At 35.3% G+C, this 21,426-nt stretch overlaps 1 long non-coding RNA gene across 1 annotated transcript; it reads right to left on the bottom strand.

Moving 5' to 3' along the window:
* Positions 1-11,731: 11,731 nt before the first annotated feature.
* Positions 11,732-11,910, bottom strand: LOC143566148 (uncharacterized). Its single transcript, XR_013141184.1, has 2 exons — positions 11,819-11,910; positions 11,732-11,788 (listed from the first exon to the last, which is right to left on the bottom strand). It is a non-coding gene; the product is annotated as an uncharacterized LOC143566148 (long non-coding RNA).
* Between the last annotated feature and the right edge of the window lie 9,516 nt (positions 11,911-21,426).

The following is a 21,426-nucleotide window of genomic DNA, read 5'->3' as shown; positions in this document are numbered from 1 at the left end:
TGAACATTTCAACGATTATATAGAGACCTTATGACTTATAGCTCAATTCATAATGGCGAACGAGCATTGTGGCTATCGGTAGAATCTGGGTGATATGAAGTTCATAGGCTAGCAACAAGTCACTAATAAACTTGGTAATGGGTAAACGAAAATTCCCATATCCGAAAAAATTAGCATAATGAATAATATTGCCTGCCAATGGCTGGGAGGTAGTGTTTGTTAGGATTAAACGCACACACGAAACTGAACACACACGCGAAAGCAATAACGAGCACGAGGATTTAACGTGGTTCGCTCTAAACTGACCTTCGTCCACGAGTGACAACTAAATATTATTTATTGAGTGACAAAGGATTACAAGTACATAACGTTGTTTAAATAGAGACTAGTCTAGGGTTTGTAAATTATTGAACAAGAAATCCAAACCGGGTCGGGCTTCAGTCTGGCCACCCTACACCTTTCTGCCCTTTGGACTTCAAATAATAAATCGGGCCAGCATGGCCTACGAACCCAACAATCTCCCACTCGGAGGCCTCGAGTACTCTCGTCTGCACTCCTCATCGTACTTCTGTAATCTAAACATCTTCTAGTTGCCACCGCCTTCTCATCAATTAACCTAAAGGCCCGTTGAAGCTCTCTAGAGCGCCAACACGTCAGTCACGGCTAAAACAGCCCCTGACTCGTTCTCTGTCCCTACCGGCTCCCACTGTAATGAACTACTGGATCCTGAGTTATCCTGTGAACTAACACTATCCATATTCAGCAAGTAATTCACTGGAGAGACTTTTACAGCTGGAATACTGGTTTTTTTAATCCACTGTCGACCTAGAACTGTAAATGAAACACGACCTGTGCTCCCACTGTCACGATGTCCCCCAACTGATTTGACCTTCCTAGCTCGTTAATCCTGAATCTTCACTTTGGCTCTTGGTTTGTTACCTGCAAAATGAACCTTCTTCTGCCCACGAGATTCTGTGAACCGGACTTTGTCATTCACCAAAACAGGATCCTGTCCTTTCGGTGACATATCGACCATATACAAAGAACCCATTTGCTTGCCACAAGCAACCACGAGATTCCCTTTGACTACTTTCCGCTGCCCATTCCCGAACTTACATCGTGCCCCTGGTCATCCAACTGCCCAACTGAAATCAAACGTTTCTTTAAACTTGGAATAACCCTTCCGTCTTTCAAAGTTCAAGAAGTACCTGCTGAAGTTATCATATCAACATTTCTCATGCCCGTAACCTCTAGAATATCATCGTTCTCAAGTCGAACCTTTCTAAAATCCCCAACCTTAAGATTCTTCATCGTTTCACTATAGTGAGTGGAATGAAACGATGCACCAGAATCCATCACCCAAGCATCAACGTTACCCTTAACACTAAGAACTAAAAACTCATCCTCTGAGCATTCTTCTGCAGTGTTGACTTCTTTCTTTTCATTATTATCATTCGAACACTGATTCCTAAAGTGTCCCTTCTCTTTACAACCCCAGCATTCAATATCTTTACGAGTCTTAGACTGACTCCTCTTCCTGCTCCCACTGCCTCGTTGTTTTCCCCTACCTCTAACTTGTGTGACTAATATATTACTAGATGATTCACCTGAACTTTTGTGTCTTGAAACTTCTCCAAGAATCAAATCCCGAATCCCATCAAAAGTAATATTTGTATATGAAGTACAAACCGCTGTCACTGTTTGCGACCAACTGTCGGGCAAAGAATAACAACAAAAGACCTTGAACTTCATCATCAAACTTAATGTCGACTGACACTAAGCGGGAGAGATTCGAGTTAAGATTATTAATATGCGTTGTAACTGACCCACCCTCTTTCATTCGAGTTGTCACTAGCTCTCTTATAAGATAGACCTTATTCGCTGCCGAAGGCTTCTCATACATGTTGGAGAGTGCCTCCATCATACTACGAGCTGTGGTTTCTTTCATGACGTTAAACACCACATCTTCCGATAACGACAAAGTAATACAAGCCCTAGCTTTCTTGTCTAACTTCTTCCAATCTGCTTCTGACAACTTTTCTTGTTTTTCATCCTCAAACACTACATCCAAGTCTTTCTGACAAAGTAGTGTTTCAATCTGCATCTTCCACCAACCAAATTTTTGTCTGTCAAACTTCTATATCGAAACCTTTCCGTCTTCTGCCATGGCAATGACTAAAGGAAAAATTGAATAAAAACAGAGACACACACAGCAATGGCACGGGCTTGAACTTAACAGTTGTTCTACTGAACTCTGTTAAACAATCAACCTATTTAAACGCAGCGGAATGACGAATTGTAAGTCAGAAAACTGAAAGTTTAAACTGAAACGATAAAACCTAACAAACACGATTGGCACTGATTTTTGGTTTCTTTAATGCTTCTTCTTATTAAACAAATGTTCATCTTCCTTCCAAAAAATTATGATTTTGACCCAAGTAATTCCCTTAGCTAAGCTGCCCAATATATTTCTGGTCCACTCAAATAAAACAATATAGGCCTTGCCCTTTGTTTATATGGCTAAAATATAAAGAAGTATTTAAACACACTTCTGGTTAAAAGAAAATAAGTAAGAATACTCTTATCTTTCTTCACGAACTGCAACAAAAAGGTTACTCCTCCACTTTTCCACAAGTAAACTGAAAAGGAATCTGGAATTTAATAATGAGAAACCCTGGTCACAAGAGGGAATCATGCGTCTCGCCTCAAAGCACGATACGGTAAGAAAAGGTTGAATAGAACTTCTGCCTCAAATTGGTCTACAACCAGCAAAATAGATCACGTCTAGATCTTGCAACACCCGTGGTCTTCTTTCAAACACATGTTAACTGTTTCGCGAAACCCTAACTTCAATAAACTTGTTGAGCGACGGCGGCTGCACAGTCGCAAAACTCTAAATTGCAATTCAAACTGGCGGCGACGAACAAAATGGTTCAACGTGTTCTCCGTGTGATCCGAACCTATGCTCTAGATACCACTTATTAGGATTAAACGCACACATGAAACTGAACACACACGTGAAAGCAATAACGAACACGAGGATTTAACGTGGTTCGGTCTAAATTGACCTATGTCCACTGGTGACAACTAGATATTCTTTATTGAGTGACAAAGGATTACAAGTACATAACGTTATTTAAATAGAGACTAGTCTAGGGTTTGTAATTATTGAACAAGAAATCCAAACCGGGTTAGGCTTCGTTCTGGCCACCCTACACCCGTCTGTCCTTTGAACTTCAAATAATAAACCGGACCAACAAGGCCTACGAACCCAACAGTGTTGCCTTCAGTAGGAAGCTCAGGCTCCAATTTCGGCAAAATATGGTAATTTGAAACCAATTTATAAAAATTTGACTCCTTTCATTTTATTGTAGTAGTATCCATCTTCATACAAGACCCCTTTTTCTCGAGTACAGAAGAGTATGCCATGAATCGATAGTTAAGATCTATAAAAGAAAGAGAATCTTCAAGGAATTTTGAAGAAGATGGAAAGAATCCCAGAAGATATCAAGAAAAAAAATGGAGCATGAGAGAAAAAACTGCAACGGCGGTGAATCCTATCACTATTTATACCCACGACAGTTAAGGAAAAAGTGTGACGTGTAAAAGAGAGATGAACACAAGTCTAATCGTAAAGTGGCACGTCTGGCGGGGTAATTTCAAATAAAAGCAAGTGGGAAAGTGCTAGTAACGCGCTTCACAAAGTAAAAAGTCTTCACTGCTGTAGCAGGTTAAACCATCAGACACTAGCTCACTTTTTTCTACCGTTCTATAGATTCTTTCCATATCAAAAGGAAGTCAGTTACAATTGAATCAATTGATATCCCACACATTATTTCCACAAAAATGCGTAAGAAAAGTTTAAAAGAAAGATATATATATATATATACATACACACACACAAAAGAAAGGGTAGCAAATGCTACCACTGCGGAAAAGGTAAAATATAAAGACATAAGACCAACCATCAAAGTAGAGCAGTCGATGAGCTCTGCAAGGAGAAATTTTTGCCCCTTGGGAAATAACCATTCAAAGCTCTTTAAACTCAGCTACAAATAATGGAGAAAGAACAATGATGGTTTATTGGAATGAAACCTAGTCTGAGGTCATCGCCAAAACATGTAAACGAACGATCACAAAGAAGGTAGTGATATCAGTCCAGCCAACATCCCTACCAAACAATATATTGCATAGTCTATAGGGCATAACCAGAGAAAAATAAGAAAAAACACAGAGAAAGTGGAAGAAAGCATTGAATAAGGAGAAACAATATGAGCAAGTTTAGTAGAGAACAAGGAAAAGAAAGCCAAAGTTGTTTATTTATACCTGCCAAATGAGGTAGTCGATAGTTGTGCGTCATAAAAAATGAAGCCAACCAAAAGATGACACAGGTCACCGGAGTAATGACTTTAAATGCGTCGCAGGCCAGGGCAACGACACCCCTCATGTGGCAGGCGTAAGTCGGCTCCACACGTGATAACTTATTCATGGTCGTGTTAGATTTCTCATCATTTACTTACAACACGCATAAATGAAATATGTCACCACAATCGTCACACCAAGTCATCCAAGAGTGAAGCGGATAAGGTTACAAGGAACATACCAAAAACCAGAAAACCCAAAAGCATCTAGTCCAAAATTCCACACACTAATTAGCAATGCGGAAGAAACAATGAACCGGGGGCTTGTAGAGGTAGGGTCACAGACCCACCCGGGACCTTAAGGGCTACCAACGGATAGCAGGAAATGATGGCTAGTTGCGAAACAAAGATATTCATCTACGGGCTGAACTACAAGTTGCTCACAGAAGGACTCTAAGCATATTATAAGCCAGACATCATGTATTGTCGGAAGACTTATCACCCACAAAATCGATAGTGTATGATAGGTAATATATGAGCCAATCATAGTCCAAGATCCCAAAAGAATCACGATGGAATGATAAATCAATCATAGGACGCTAGCGTTGTATTATCAAGTGACACATGTCTCCGTACGCCAACTGGTCAACCCAATCACAAACCTTAAACGTGCTCAACCTAAGAATAGAAGGCTCGATTGAAGTTTAATGATGGTCCAGTTCTTCTCATCCTCTCCGACTATAAATACCCCTTCCGTATCAACGGTAAAAGGATCCACACTCTATTGTTCAAAGCAATTACTCTTTTACTATCAATACTGATTGACACGCCGTAGGGTGGTTACGAGAAGACCCCCCATAAAAAATTCCCCTATCGTAACAAGATCATGGTGTTCTTTTTTGCAGGCTAGATCGGTATTGACTCACGAAGATCATATTATAGTAAACAGCCTGGTTGAGATATTGGATTAACCCGATGAGCGTTAAACTAGTGTTTCTTCAGATATAACTATCCTAAAGCACCAAATGATTATACACCAAAAATACCCTACAACAGTGCTGAGGAGTTTGAAGAACCAACATAAAACAAAAGGGTATTTTGGTACCAAAATTTAAAAAAAAATCAAGTATTCTCAAAGTTCTATAAGTAATGAATTTCTATCTTGAAAATCATTAGATAAATCAAGCTCCTGAGCAAATTTCAAATTGGTCGTATTAAAAAAGCGTATTTTATGGATTTAAAAAAATCTCATCTATTTTACAAATGGAATCTGCAACAAAATCAATTGACAAAACTAAACCAACAGTTGTTTCAAAAACAACTGACGAGTTAAGAATAATTGTAGCCATTCCTAGTTCCAATAACAGCTCTTATAAATTCTCAAGCAACTAGTATTAACAAAATAAAGGCCACCAATAGTTTGCAACTCACTATAAAGCAGTTGTACAAAGAACAACTATTTTACAAGCCCGTGACCATTTTAAGAAGGCTATTTTCTCAACCCCATGTGAAGTTTTAATTGAATAACCATCTCACAAGACATTGTCGCTTCATAAAAGCCTTTTTTGGGATGATGTGGGTTGTGAGTTGTGAAGTTTGGGTCAAGTGGGTGGTAAGGTTGATGGTAGGGGTTGGTGTTGGGTAGACAGATCGTGGTGAGGGACTATAGTGTGGCTTAGGAAAGGCTACAAGTTTGTCTCCAATAAGTGTTTTTCAACCTATACGCTCAATGCAACGTTCGGGGTTTGTGAATAGCGATTTCTGGTTAGATCTTGTGTTTTGTTTCGGAGATAAAGCAATTGATGAGGCAGTAGCAGGCAAACATATTACACGGTTTCTAAGTCTTTCAAATTCGGCTTGTTATGTTTATACAGTCGTGGTTTGACGAAGTTTAGATAAGGTTGCCTGGTGGTTATCATATTCAAATGGGCGAAAATGTAATTCGAGGGCATGTGCGAACTCCAACCATGTACCGAGTAAGTTGTTGTTGGGCAAGTAATTGTACAAACTGAGAGATTCCCGATGGCGTAAAGCACCATAAGAATGCATTGGTTGTAGGGTACAATATTGCAGAAGAAATAATTTTTGACTTGAAAGATCCAATCAGGAGTGTTGGAAGCTTCAAAGATCCGGAGGTGTATGTTTGGAGGGACAGGATGATGCTATTGTGGTTTGTTGGGGGGGGGGGGGGGGGGGTTGTAACATTTTGGTTTCTCTGTATTCGTATTTGTATTGTATATATACCCGACCTGGGTTTGTTATTCCGGGTATTTACTAGCATTTATTTCCTTTTTATAAAATCATTTCTTTAATCCCTAACCCGCCTTATATTTCATCTATTCAAAAGTTCAAGGACCAAGTATGTAAAAAAAATTAGTTCGCCACGTGGAGCGTAGAGTAAGGCCTTGGTCCTAGCTCGGTGTAGAGGAGTCTGTTGTCGGCAGGATTTTCCAAAACTCGTTGGGTTATTCCTTTTTATGCCATTTTCGGTCCAATTCACCAAATTTTTATCAGTTTTGAACCTAGACATATTTCATAACACTAAACACTAAATTTTCCTCCAAGAACTGCATCAATTTTGTGATTTTTGGTGATTTTCTTCCAAACTTGCTTGATTTTCTATTAATGCCCAATTATAACAATTTAGTTTTCTCCAAACCAATTGAGGCTATATAAACGACCATTGGCTTATGCTAAATGGTTACCCTAGCTCAGTTTACCTTCAATTCGTCTTACTAGTGCTCATTGATTGTGTTCTTAATGGTTTGACTTTTTTAAAGTCCAAGATTTTGACTTCTCCGGTTTTGCAATTTTGGACCACATTCCGGGTAAGTGTTGAACATGAAAGATGATCATTTTGGTATTTTAAACAAAAGCATCGATTGAAGCGATTTAATAACTAAATTTCGTTTTGGCTCGTTAGGGTTAATAAAGTAATTAAAATTCAGAATTTTCGATTACACCTCTTTCTGATTAAAACTAGCTTCCGCTTCAAAAGAATTTTGGTTTTATTTTCAAATTTTACATGTGACGGACTAAAACTCGACCCTGAATCCACTGTTCGGATTCTGACCCATTTCCGCTCCCTTAAATCTTGTGTTTATCATAATTTGAGAGAACCGTAAAGAGTTTTTATGCAATTTGTAAGGCCCCGAGCCCGGTGCCCTACATTGTCATTGAATTTACTCATAAACACAGTTCTGAATATCAAAGTGAATTAAAACTTTTTCGCGGAACATAAAAACATCAACCATTCATTACAAAACATTACAAATCTTGTCTTAACATTATTCAAATTAGTCTTGCAAAATAAAAACATTACAAGATATAACATCATAGCATTTTCTCAAAATGTCTGTCTCTTTAGGCCAGTGCCACGTGTGTCTCTCAAGCCAACTTTTTTAACCTATTTGTCTGTGCATACTAAAAGTCAGCTACGCTGAGTGAGTTGTAAATAATCAGGCAACATACATTACATTCACATACTTACATATATACGTGTCCGAAGATACATATCACATACTTTACATGTTTTCCTTTTTTTCATACATAAGTACATATATTCATTATTTCATACGTTCTTGCTTGAACTTACATATTACATACATAACTATCTCTTTGTTTTAAGAGCCTTTCGCCCTATAACCACATAGATATAATAAGGATATGGTCCCTATCCTCTAAGATATTATAAGGGTCTTATCCCTATCCTCTTAGATATTATAAAGGTCTGGTTCCTATCCTCTCAGATATCATTAGCGCCAGGTCCCTTCTTTCCATGCAACCATACATCTTCCTGGATATTATTAGGGTCTGGTTCCGTTATGCATCGGATAGCCATACAACCATACAATAGGTATACATATGTTCATATACTTTTACTTGTATACTTCAAATTCTTTCTACATTCATTCATTATTTCAATATCATTCATAGACATTCATATAGCATACGCATACACTTACCACTTAAGGTAAGTGTATTAACCTGTCACATAGAGTATGCACACAGTCCTGAAAAACATAATAGAGAAAGGAGCTAGAAACTCACATGGATCCTGTTTCTCTAGGAGTTAAAGGTAACACATGTCCTTGACTGCGCACGGCTAACTAAGTAAAAATTTAAAAGTAGCGATTAATTACTCCTAACTAGATCATAATTCTTACGTTAGTGAAGCTCCTGACGAACAGGGTTCGGGGGGCAGCTCCCCTGGTAGCAGGGTCCAAGGGGCAGAGCCCCTAGCTTGGGTTAAATTTTTCATTTTCGTTAATAAGTCTTTGTTAAAAATTCATTAGAAAAGAATTTAGGCAAACGAATCGAATCAAATCGAATTTAGGCAAACGAATTGAATCGAATTTACAAACGAATCGAATAGAGTTTTCTTCCAAACGAACCGAATCAAGTTTTCTTAAGAACACGATTCAAAACTGGTTTTTCATATCTTTCCTTTTTAGTTGTTTTCTTCCATCCCCTTATGCTTGTTTTTCCGATAAAACGAGGTATAGGCCATAACAACTTCATTTTCATGTATTAACACGGTTCGAACGCCAGTTATTCACCTCGAATCGTTCCAAACAACTCGTGTACTTTAATGTTTATGTTTTTCTTAAACCCTACTGTCTGATTTACTATCTGTAGGTTCCCAGCCGGATCTACACAGGAGTATCTCGTAACACGAGGGTGCGGAATCCCCTACGTATACGATACGAGTGCTAAGACGATAAATATATTAATGACAAGCAAACACACGAGTATATAAGAGAATACTTGTTATATTGCAAATGATAATCACCAAAGAACAAACACGTGACACCCCAAGTCACCAAAAGCCAGACGTACCAAGTTTTCTTAGAATGAGCCGAAGTTAGTTAATATATTGCATGACAACTTCGCCTAACAGACTAGGCTAAGTTGTCCTAACTTCGCTCACCAACAAGTTCGCTAACATACAAAACAAAAAATGTTCAAACAAGAACAATGTAACGATTACAGACACAAATAAACACGAGACAAATGAACTACTGGCATCATGCACCAACACTATCCTACTGAGTTTCATGGCAAACCGACCTCAAACACTTAGCCTTTTAATAAAAAAAAACGTACCATTTTCAGTTCGGGTTCAGGTCTAGACGTATATCTGGACGTGTTTCTTGATTTGGGTCTGAATTTACACACTAGATGTGTTTCTTGTTTGTCTACTGAAATCAGCTGCAAATCGCCCTCGTTCTTGTTCAAATCTGGATCCGGGATGAAGGAGAGTGTTTGTGTCTATGTTTTGATTGTGTGGAAGCAAATGTGGAAATGAGGGTTTGGGGTGGGTGTTTAAATACCCCTAATCTCATGGACCTAAGGCCCATCACCATCCCTTATTCCATCTTTTATTTTTCAAGCCCACACTCAATTTATTATTTTTTCACAAAACTAAATAATAACACACATTTAACTAAATAACAGTCTTTTATTATTTATGCATAAAAGTAGGATGTTACACAATTCTAGTTTCTAATGCTCGTTTTTAATTATTATAATCTGTGAGAATTTTAGGTTTATTTCCTTGAGTTGGCTTAGCTTGCTTATTTCACATCCTCGTCTTATTTAAATCGCATCTCTCTCTAAGGTGAATAATCACACTCCCCTTTTTATATTTTTATTTTGGGGACTTTATGCGTACACAAAACCCAAGTTTATATACACACTCAATTAAAATAATCAAACTCAAATCCATTACTGCCTATTGTGATATTGCTCGACTAGTTGATAAACGCTACTTGATGTTTATAGTTTTTATGGTTGGTTGATATATCATCCTCATCCTCATAGTATGATTATGCATCGTCTTAGTAGCCATATATCGTGTTCGATGGACCACGGCCAAACGACACCATTATATGTATTTTTATTTAGTAGCCATTGATTGTGTTTGATGAATCATAGCCAAAGGAATTTTATTTATGTTATGCTAGTTGAAGTAATGCATAATATCGCAAGGAATTGTCATTTTTATTGTTACATATATATCTCAAATTGTGATTACTTATTCAACTTTATGTTGACAAAATATATCTAATTTTACGCACATCGCGTGTAGTTGTTTGGGATGATTGAAGATGCCAGACTTAGTTGGACTTTAGGTTTTATTAAAATAAAGAACAATTTATTTTTTTAGTATGATGTAATTGTTTTAAGTTATTTTGTTGTGAAACTATCATGTATGATGATTTTAATAAATAAATTAGATAGTGACACTTTATATTTATTTTAGTTCTTTGAGCTATGATACCAATTAAGTCACGCGCAGACATGTTACGTTGTTAGCTTGGGGTATGACAGATTGGTATCAGATTCGAAAGCTAAAAGATAGGTGGTTAGACTTTACAACCCAGTAGCATGCTTAGGATCCCTATATGTGTTTATATTTGTGCGCTACTTGTTTAATTTTTGTGTTATAGCTTGAATATTATTTGTTTATTTATATATTGTACACAAGATATACACAATTTGAGGCTATGCCTCATTCTCAAAATCATTGTCAAAACCCTAGATTATTTTATTTTGAAAATTCTTTAAGAATTCCCACACTTTTTATTTTTACTCATCTATACTTAAGGTTGGCTTGGACACATGACTAGTTTTCGTAGTAACTTGAAGGGGGAGAAAATTATGTGTCTGGCCTTCACAAAAAAATTTCATGAATCGAAGGAAATATGTTATTCCTTTCCTAGGGGATTCCCGACCATAATGTTTGAACTTATAGGCCAAAGTGAAAAATACGTCATGTGATTCAAAACCTTAAGTGGTCAACGTAACCAATGTAACTATTACACTCCTAAATAAAAAAACCGAATTCACTGTGATTTTGTGGCTAAATTCGGTATTTCCTATTATGTTATTACTTTTTTTATGTTTAGTTGGGATCCATAGATACTCCAACTATTCATTTTCAACCCGTTTTAATCATTTTATTTTGTTGGAGTATCACTAACCGTGGTGATACACAAGATGATCCAACTACCCATTATGATTCTGATTGATTTTTTATTTAGTTGAACCAATTAAAATGTCATGGGACACTCATGGGCGGTTCAACTCTCTTATCTCGATGATTCATTAATTAGTTGGGCCATTTAAAATGTCATGGAACACTCATGGGAGGCCCAACTCAGCAAAACTAAATTTATTCAATGTTTTTATTTAATTAGGGTTATTGGTTTTTAATACTCTCAACTTTAACTCATTTGTAAATACACTCCCAACCAACAATTTCTCTCCTACCTCCCTCAACTTGTAACTTATTTTCTTCTGTCACTCCCGAACTTAACGAACTCTAACTCTGTTAGTTTTTTTTTTGTTGACGTGGCATGTATAAACTAATGTGACATTTTTTTAAAGAAAGTTGTGGGTCCATTCCTCCACTTCAACATCTTCTCCATACAACCATAACCTCTAATTACCACCACCATCGCCTACTTCCTCCTTCCACATAAAACCCTAACCTCCTACCACCACCACCACCCAACCTGCAACCACCTCCACAACCACCACCACCCACCTCTATCACGAGCGATCAGTCAGTTTCTATGGATGTGACCACGAAATCGAGGATGATTCATCGGTTTCCACGCATCTGACCTCGATATCCATGACGACTCACTTCCAAAAACCTCTTGCTATGCACTACCCACGACCACGATTTCCATGGCAACTCGTTTATTTCCTCATATCACAACCATTTTACCGTTGAACTCGCTTTAATTTGGGGGTTTTTTCCGCTTCTACGAACTCACTTCAATTTCGGGATTTAATCAACAAGGTCGATGATATCATAAATTAGGGTGGTAGTGGGGTGGGTGGTGGGTTAAGGTTTTGTGAGTGAAAAGGGATGAAGACGAAGTTGATGGTTTATTGGTTGGGCCTAATTTATTTATTTAGTATTTTTTTAATGTCATGTCAGAAATGCCACATATGAATGCCACATCATTAAAACATGTCACGTCAGCAAAAACGTTAACAGTGTTATGGTCCATTAAGTTCGGAAGTAACAGAAAAAAATAAGTTACAAGTTGGGAGTGGTGAGAGACAAATTGTTTGTTGAGAGTTTTATCTACCAATAAGTAAAGGTTGCGAGTATTAAAAACCAGTAACACATTTAATTATTAGTATAGAAAATGTCTTGGTAATTCGTGGAGTTTCTAACTTTTGAATAAAAATCAATAGTTTTTTATGATAGATTTCATTTATTTTTTGAATTATCCGGAGTATAACAAAAACCTCAAATTATATAATTCTCAAACAAGTCACAGTGTTTTAAATCTTCCAGCTATTTTAGTTTAATCTTAAAATCCGACTCACCTTCAAATTTCAATAAATTCATATCACAATTTATTTGGAATTTGTAATTTTTTTTATGTAACCTTATCCTCAAAATTCAAAGTTATTCTATTTTCATTTAAAATTTTATTTAAATTTTCGCAATCCATTCTCATTTTTTTATAAATCTTTATTGTTAAAATTTCATTATTGGAATTCTACTATTCAATTACGTAAATTGAATTTTCCATCATTTAAATTTAACTAGTTTTTAGGACCCCGCGCTTCGCGGCGGGATCGTTAAATCGAACAAAAAAAACATAACTAAAAATGTTAAACCATAAACTCGCTGCAAGTCGACGCGAAGTCAGCCTGTATCAAGTTACGACATTGAAACTAAACAAAAGAAATAAACATGTTAACGCCCAAATACCACATATTATCATATGTAGAACCAAAAAAACCGGTATATTACAGTTGTGAAACCATACAAATTCGGTTATTATTAGCGTTACCAACACAAATTCGTAAACATATATTAGTAAGCCAATAAAAATATTATAAATGCGAGGTATCAACCATTGAAACGCGGATATAAAACCGTGAGTCGATGGGATATTTCAAATCATGAAAAAGTTTCGGTCATTGTAAAGACGGACTATATAAAATAAGAAAATTTTTTAACCGACAAGTAAAACATGTAAAGCCGACAATTGCCAAAATTTTCTGTTAAAAAATGTAGTTTGTTAAGTTGAAAAAAATAAAGAAAATAAAAATCATTATGTTTATTTATGAAATTATGATTAGTGATTTAGTAGTTATAATAATTCATAAAATATTAAAATATTAAATAGTAAAATGAATAGTAGGTATGTGAGGAGGATGAAATCCTCTATTTAATATATATATATATATATATATATATATATATAATTTCCACTATTAAATTAAATCTTTCATCATTTTTACTATCGAATTAAATTTCATTGTTTAAATAAATTTTCATGGTGATCCATGAATAACTCAATTACCATTTAATTTTGCGACATTTTCACGAATTTTGTTGAAAACGGTGGTTCGTGGGTATCTCAAAGATCCACTTTTATCGAATCTCAATATTTAGTTAAAATTCCATCGTGATGTGTGGATATCTCAACGTCCTATCTCGATTTCTATTTTATTTTTGGTGTTTCTTGTTAATTATGAATGTTTCGATGTATAAATTTTAATGATAACTTCACTAGTTTGTTGGAATAATCATGGTTGTTCATGCATTTCTAACCCCTTGTTTTTATTTTATATTATATTTTACAATACATTTTCATATTTAATTAAATCTTTATTAATTTACTTGATTGAACTTCTATGATAAACCATGGAAAATTCAATTTATTTATTTCATCTAATTTATAACAATTTCGTAGAGATATGAAAATCCCTCGTAATTCAGGGATATCTAATATTAAATATTTGTTTGGAATATGACTATACTGGTGATTCGAGAATATCCGCTTCCCAATTTAATCTTTTAGCAATTTATTCGAATACGTAAACTTTCATGTTTCCATTAATGTTCCAATTATTATTTATCATTTATTTTAATACCTATCCCGTTCACAATTTCAATGCGATAATTTCATTGATGTTACAAGCTACCTCCTCAAGTTTCACGAATTATTTCATTTCGCTCATTTCTCATATGATCACATAATTGTTTTATATTTTCTAACTTCTATATGAAGGAATTCGAAATCGCACAAGTTACATTAATGAGTTCTCTAATGTTAGAATTTTAATGCCTCGATTTTCAAATGGAACTTTATTTTGACATTGTTACTCATGAAAGTATCAATTTTCAAACTGGTCCTATTTTGTATTATTTATTTTTACACTTGAAGGTCTCAATTTCCTATATTTTATATTATTTTCATGAATACCCAATTTACAAGCAAAAGCCAAATTTTGAATTATTTTAATAATAAATTATTTAATCTTCTCACAAAACATAGTTCTTTAAATTTTGTTTAGCACCATATTAAGTTAATGTTTCAATCACAACCTCAAATATAATCTGATGATTTATTTTATGATTTATTCAATTTTCAAGTTTTCCCATAATCTCAGTTATAAGTATTTTGGTGATTAATTTTGTGATATATTTTCATGTTTACCAACGATCTCATATGTTTCACAACTTACCCGCATTTCATAAAACTTGCACATTTTATCCCCGTAATATGCCCTCGTTACCTAATTCTAAACCATTAATGTCACCGCAATCGCAACAGCCAATTCCATGTATTTTCGTAAAATTTCCTCCATCTTATAAGTTTTTTCTCCTTTTGTCCTAAGGGGTGTCTTTTCATCACAACCATCTGATATCATCGCTTGGCCGCCCGCATCGCCAAAGGAATATCCACCGTGATCCGGAACCTACTCACCCAGATCTAATCTATCAATGCCAACAACTCATCATCCTCAAACGGTTAACCCAACCATTTATAACAATTCACCACCTACAATAACCGATTCCATCTAAACCTTCTAGTCCCTCATTTGGACACTCCTTATCAACCAACAATAGATACATATCCGGCCCGCCAACGCGAATTTGAAACTCCGTCTTGAGTTGTGATCTCCAAACTCTCTCTGTTGCCATCTCACTTTCCGCCACTCTCACCAAGAAACGAAGAACTACGCCTTAACCAACTCAAACCACTACCCATAACCCTAAAACTTAACCCAACAAGAAACCGTTCACCAGAATGTACCCTTTGTATAGTACCTAAAAGTCTCGTTATCCAACTACCATACCATGCTGGCAATGCTCTAATTACAGCCATTATGACCATATCATTACCCCTTGTCGTGAAGCCATGCGATCCTCACTTAACCCATCTATGGCTCAAACCGTCAATCCATCTTTTACTCAACCCTAAGCCTATTCTTAACCTAGCGGGATATGATTGGTTACCACAAGCATTTATTGCTTATTAAAACTAGGGCTTTGTATATTTTTTTATCATAGCTAACTAATAGAAGTCGTATTTATAAAATTATTTTTTATCTCAATTTTATTAAGTCATAATTTTCTCATCTATCCAAACTCAATTCGTCTAAAGTGTGACATTCGTCAATTTCTGGTCTTGTTTGTATTCATATTTGTATTGTTTTATGTTGTAAACCGGCCCGTTTTTTAAACCGAAACTTATGATATATAAAATATTGGATTTTCATGTTGCCAAAACATTCCCATTTGTTCAATTTGAAAAACCTCTTTTACGGATTCGAAACGGCTTTAAAATGACTAAAATGCATCAAAAACAAACTTCCTGACGCGAAACGAACCACAACAAGACGAGCTGGGCCACCCCCCCCCCCCCCCCCCGCGCCCCTGGGCACGCCAAACCGCGCGACCAGAGGCAAGGGGGAGGCCGCGCGGCGCCTACATCCCCCTGCTGCACATATTCGTTTTTTTGTTGTGTTTTGTGCTTTGCTTGTTTGTTTAACCAACCTGTTTGCATGTAAACATAAAAGGAATCTTGTAAAGAAGCCTTGACTCTTACCCCATTTCCTTCATTTTTACACTTGCTCTTACTCCATATTCTCTCTCAAAACTCCATAGATTAAAGGTTGTTATTTTTTATGTATTCTTGAAGGTTTGACTTCTCAAGTCAAACTAACCATAGTCTTTCATTCTAACTTGTTCATCTAACATTACTAACACTTGAATATGGTGGTACAACATATGTATAATACACTCCCCTTGTTACCTTTGGTAGTTACTTCTCTGACTCCGGTTGATTAAGTTTCGGACCTCGTAAGGCAATGCTTCATGGAGGACTTCGTGTTCTTGATATACACACACACACATAACTTGTTTGCACATACTAACCATGAGTAACTTCTACTCGTTTTAGTTTTTTGTCATATTTATGAAGTTTCATGGTGGGGTTTGTAGAGACTAACCTCGGTTTAACCGTAAATAGTCCAAACCGTGAACCGAACTTTTTCTTACTAGTTTTGCTAAAATAGTTGTTTAAACATGTTTAATTTTAGATTCGAGTTTCAAAAATCATTTTTACAAGTTCTTTGATATTAAGAATGTGGAATCCATCTATGAACTCATTGGGAGATGGAAACCAAACCAAACCAAACCGAAACTTTTGCTTAAAATACTTGTTAACTTTTAGTTGTAAAACTTAAATATTTTTCATTTATAAATTATTATACAAGATCTATGATATTTGGGCATGTGGAAACCATCAAGGAACATATTGTGAGATGGAAAACAAACCAATCCGATTTTTACTCGCTTAAGACACATAAGTGTGTTTTTAGCTATCAAGACTTGTATATTTCTCTAAAAATAGTTTACAAAATGATTTTAATTATTTTCTTAAGTACTTGGAAATGTTGGATCCAACTTGATCTCATAACATAGTTTGGACCGAAAAAAGCGAATACTCGCTTAACGTACGTTGTTAGTTCTAAAACAATATATCTATATACTTGGTTAAGTCTTATAAAGTTTTATTGAGTTATCTCATAACATTAATTATTTTGGAAAGTTGACTTTGGGTTTGACCAATTATCAAGACACGAACCAACAACCCGAACACTCGTTAAAGACCCGTTTTAGTATCTTTGTCCCAAAGTAACTTGCATTTAGAATTTTTCTCACCTTATTACTTAACATAGGTTAAGTAAATATTAAGGTTAGATACTTTAACCTGGTTTCGAGCAAACTTACATTTTTAAAGGGTTATTGTTATAAATTCTTAAATAGTTACATTTTAAACCTTGAACTTTAATTGTTTACTTTTTGCAACAATTATTTATTTTAGGAGATTCAAGACAACTTTTCTAAATCCAAGACTTTCTTTTATTTGGGCTTCATACGTTAAACTCGTCGTTTCGGCAAATCTTCAAATTACCAACTTTTCAAGTTTATTACTTGAACGTGAGTAATTTCATACCCCGTTTTCTATCTTTTGTTTTGGGGGTGACATTTCATCTTATCTAAACTAAATGTTTTATACTTGGGTCTTAAACCACAAACATTGTTGTATACTTTAGTTGAATAATTGCTCGATTTGGTGTTCTATGCTTATTTGCCTATGTGTTTATCACTTTTAGATGGTGGAACTATAAATCCTAGACCATTTGGCAACCCCTCATGGCAAGGTGTCGTTAACGTAATGCAATTAACGATAATTATAAAATCCTAAACTATTTGGCATCCCCTTATAGTTGGGTGTCGCTAACTTGTTAGCGATAACTATTTTATCCAAGTTTATAGCTCTTATTTATTGTTTTGTATACTAGTTTGTGGCTTTTCTTACTATATACTTTTGTTGCTCAAACTTATGAATTGCTCACCAACCTTTGTGTTGACAAACTTTATTTTATGAAATGTTACAGGTTTGCATCTCGGTTGATTCGATGCTTGTGGAGAAAACGAATGTCAAGACCTTTAAGTTATTAGCAAAAAAATGAACAATATTTGATTTGCTATATTTTGTTATATTTTGTATTGACTATCTCTTGAATATTGTTATGTGACATTTTCGATGTTGTGAAATGAAATGAGTTTGTTAAATATTGTCGCTTTAATTAGTGTCATGCGCTTATGGGCAATCTTTACACCTCGGCATGTTCCGCCGCCTTTGGTTGGGGTGTGACATAAAGTTTCGTACATCGTTTACCCCCAATGACTTAATTATCTCAATATATTCTTAAAATTTCCACATATTTATTTTTTTTCAAGATTGTTCGTCGGCTTCTGTAACAACAACCTTTTCACTTTAAACTTGAAATTGTATTTTTGTTAATGATTCATATATACATGAAAATATTGGTTTTCTAATTATCTGTTAAGTTCACTAAAGTTCAACGGTTAACTTTTCTTCCGGAAAGACATATTTTTCAATAATTGATAGCTATTGTTTTTATAACCCAAACAATGGGACGGATCATGTGGACCATCCGAGGATGAAAGTAATTATCGAAGTCCTCACATAAAAATCGTAGTACGTACGAGTGTGTGTCATAACTTAGAATCAAGGGTGTTTCGCACAACGATGCAAATGTGGTATGCTAAGGGCATGGTGAATACGTCGCTAATACATCCTCTATATAAGTGTCTTTGCCGTATTTTTGTTTTCTGCGTATTTCAGGTCACACAAAATTCTATGTTATGTTAATTAAATTTTTATTAAAATAAACTTTTAAGATTTTCTTTGAACAACGTTTATCGTAGTTTTTCTTTAATTTTGGAACGAAATTTCTAAAAGTAGGGAATGCTGTAACATTTCAGTTTTTCCGAATTCGTATTTATATTATATACCCGACCCGGGTTTATTATTCCGAGTATTTACTAGCATTTATTTTGTTTTTATAAAATTGTTTCTTAAATCCCTAACACACCTTTTATTTCATATATTCCAAAGATCAAGGACCAAGTATGTGAAAAAAAAAATTAGGTTCACCTAGCGAGGCGTAGAGCAAGGCCTTGGTCCTTCGCGCGACGCGGAGGAGTTTGTTGTCGGCGGGAATTTCTAAAACTCACAGGTATATTCCTTTTTATGCCATTATCGATCCAATTAACCATATTTTCATCAGTTATGAACCTAAACATGTTTCTTAACGTTAAACACTAACTTCCCTCCAATAATTGCATAAATTTCGTGATTTTTGGTGATTTTCTTCCAAACTTGCTTGATTTTCATTTAATGCCCAATTATAATGATTTCGTCTTCTCCAAACCAATTGAGGCTATATAAATGAGCATTGGCTTATGCTAAATGGTTACCCCAACGCAGTTTACCTTCAATTAGTGTTACTAGTGCTCATTGATTGTGTTCTTAATGATTTGACTTTTCTAAAGTCCAAGACTTTGACTTCTTCGGTTATGCCATTTCTGACCACTTTCCGGGTAAGTGTCGAACATGAAATATGTTCATTTTGGTATTTTAAACAAAAGCATTGATTGAGGAGATTTAATAACTCAATTTCGTTTTGGCTCGTTAGGGTTAATAAGGTAATTAAAATTTGGGATTTTCGATTGCACCATTTTCCGATTAAAATTAGCTTTCGTTACAGAAGAGTTTTGGTTTTGTTATCAAATTTTGCATGTGATGAACCAGAACTCGACCCCGAATTCACTGTTCGGATTCTGATCCATTTCAGCTCGCTTAAATCTTGTTTTTATCATAACTTGAGAATCGTAAGAAGTTTTAACGCAATTCCAGTTGCTAAATGCTCGTTTTTAATTTTATTCTAATATGTGAGAATTTCAGGTTTATTTCCCTGAGTTGGCTCAGGCCGCTTAATTCACATCCTCATCGTATTTAACTCGCCTAGCTCTCTTAGGTGAGTAATCACTCTCCCATTTTTTTCTATTTTTGTTTTGGGGACTTTATGCGTACACAAAACCCAAGTTTATTTATGCACTCAATTAATTACCAAACTCAATTTCCTTATTCGCATATTGTGATATTGCTTGACTAGTTGTTAAATGCTACTCGATTATGTGTTTACAGTGTATATGGTGGGTTGATATCTCATCCTCATCATTAGAGGTGCACAAAAAACCCGAACCCGGAACCGGAATAAAAACCCAGAATCGGTTTTTTAATACCCGAACCCGTACCCGACCCTACCCAGGGTACGGATAGGGTATGCATTATCGCACTAAAACTCGAACCCGGACCGGACCCGATTTGTACCCGGTATTACCCGAAAACCTGAACCGGTTCCATATTCGGAACCGGTTTTTCCAATACCCGAAACTGGGTATTTCGAATACCCAGTGTATACCCGAAAAATACCTTAAAAATACCCGAAAAATACCCTAAAAAGTGCAAACATTAAAAAAATCCAATCTATACCCGAAAAATACCCGGAAAAAAACCCGAGAAAACCAAATAGGGTTTTTTCAATACCCGATAATGAGTATTCAAATACCTAGTTTTAGAATACCTTGTTCTATACCCGACCCGGACTCGATGCATAGGGTATGGTTTTTAGAGACAATACCCGACCCGAACCCGACCTGATTATTACCAATACCCGATCATACCCGTACCTGGTCATACCCGAATTCGGTTTTATACCCGAGTCCGGGTATTTAAAAAACCCGATTTGTGCACCTCTACTCATCATCATAGTATGATTATACACCATCTTAGTAGCCATACATCGTGTTCTATGGACCATGGCCAACGACCATTATTTATGTTTACTATTTAGTAGCCATTGATTGTTTTCGATGAATCATAGTCAAACGAATTTTGTTTATGTTATGCTAGTTGAGGTAACGCATGATATCGCAAGGAATTGTCATTTTATTGTTTTATATATATATATATATATATATATATATAGGTTTAGATTCATTTCAGAAATATTTTTAGAGAGAGAAGTGCGAGAAGAGACTTTAACCAATCAAATAATTTCTTTTTTATTTTCACTTTATTTAATCATATGGGTATATTAGTAAATTATCCAACTTTGTTATTATGGTATCTAATTATTACTTTTGCAAGTTACAAAAAATTATTATTATTATTATTATTTGCAAGTTACAAAAGAATTCATGATTTTATCATTACTTAAACTAATTCTTTTTCACCATTTTTTTTATTTAAGATTATGTTTACAATGGCAAATTCATATGAATCACCAAATTCAACGTTTTTGAATTATCCCAGATCCGGCTTTTATCACTTCATTATATTTGTTTTGTTCAATA

This window comes from Bidens hawaiensis, unplaced genomic scaffold (assembly GCF_021521415.1).
Source record: "Bidens hawaiensis isolate Kalapana, Puna unplaced genomic scaffold, B.hawaiensis_p1.1 tig00022701_1, whole genome shotgun sequence".
In the NCBI taxonomy this organism is placed as follows: domain Eukaryota; kingdom Viridiplantae; phylum Streptophyta; class Magnoliopsida; order Asterales; family Asteraceae; genus Bidens; species Bidens hawaiensis.
The sequence above is the reverse complement of the archived record's forward strand: the minus strand, read 5'-3'. Positions and strand labels throughout refer to the sequence as shown.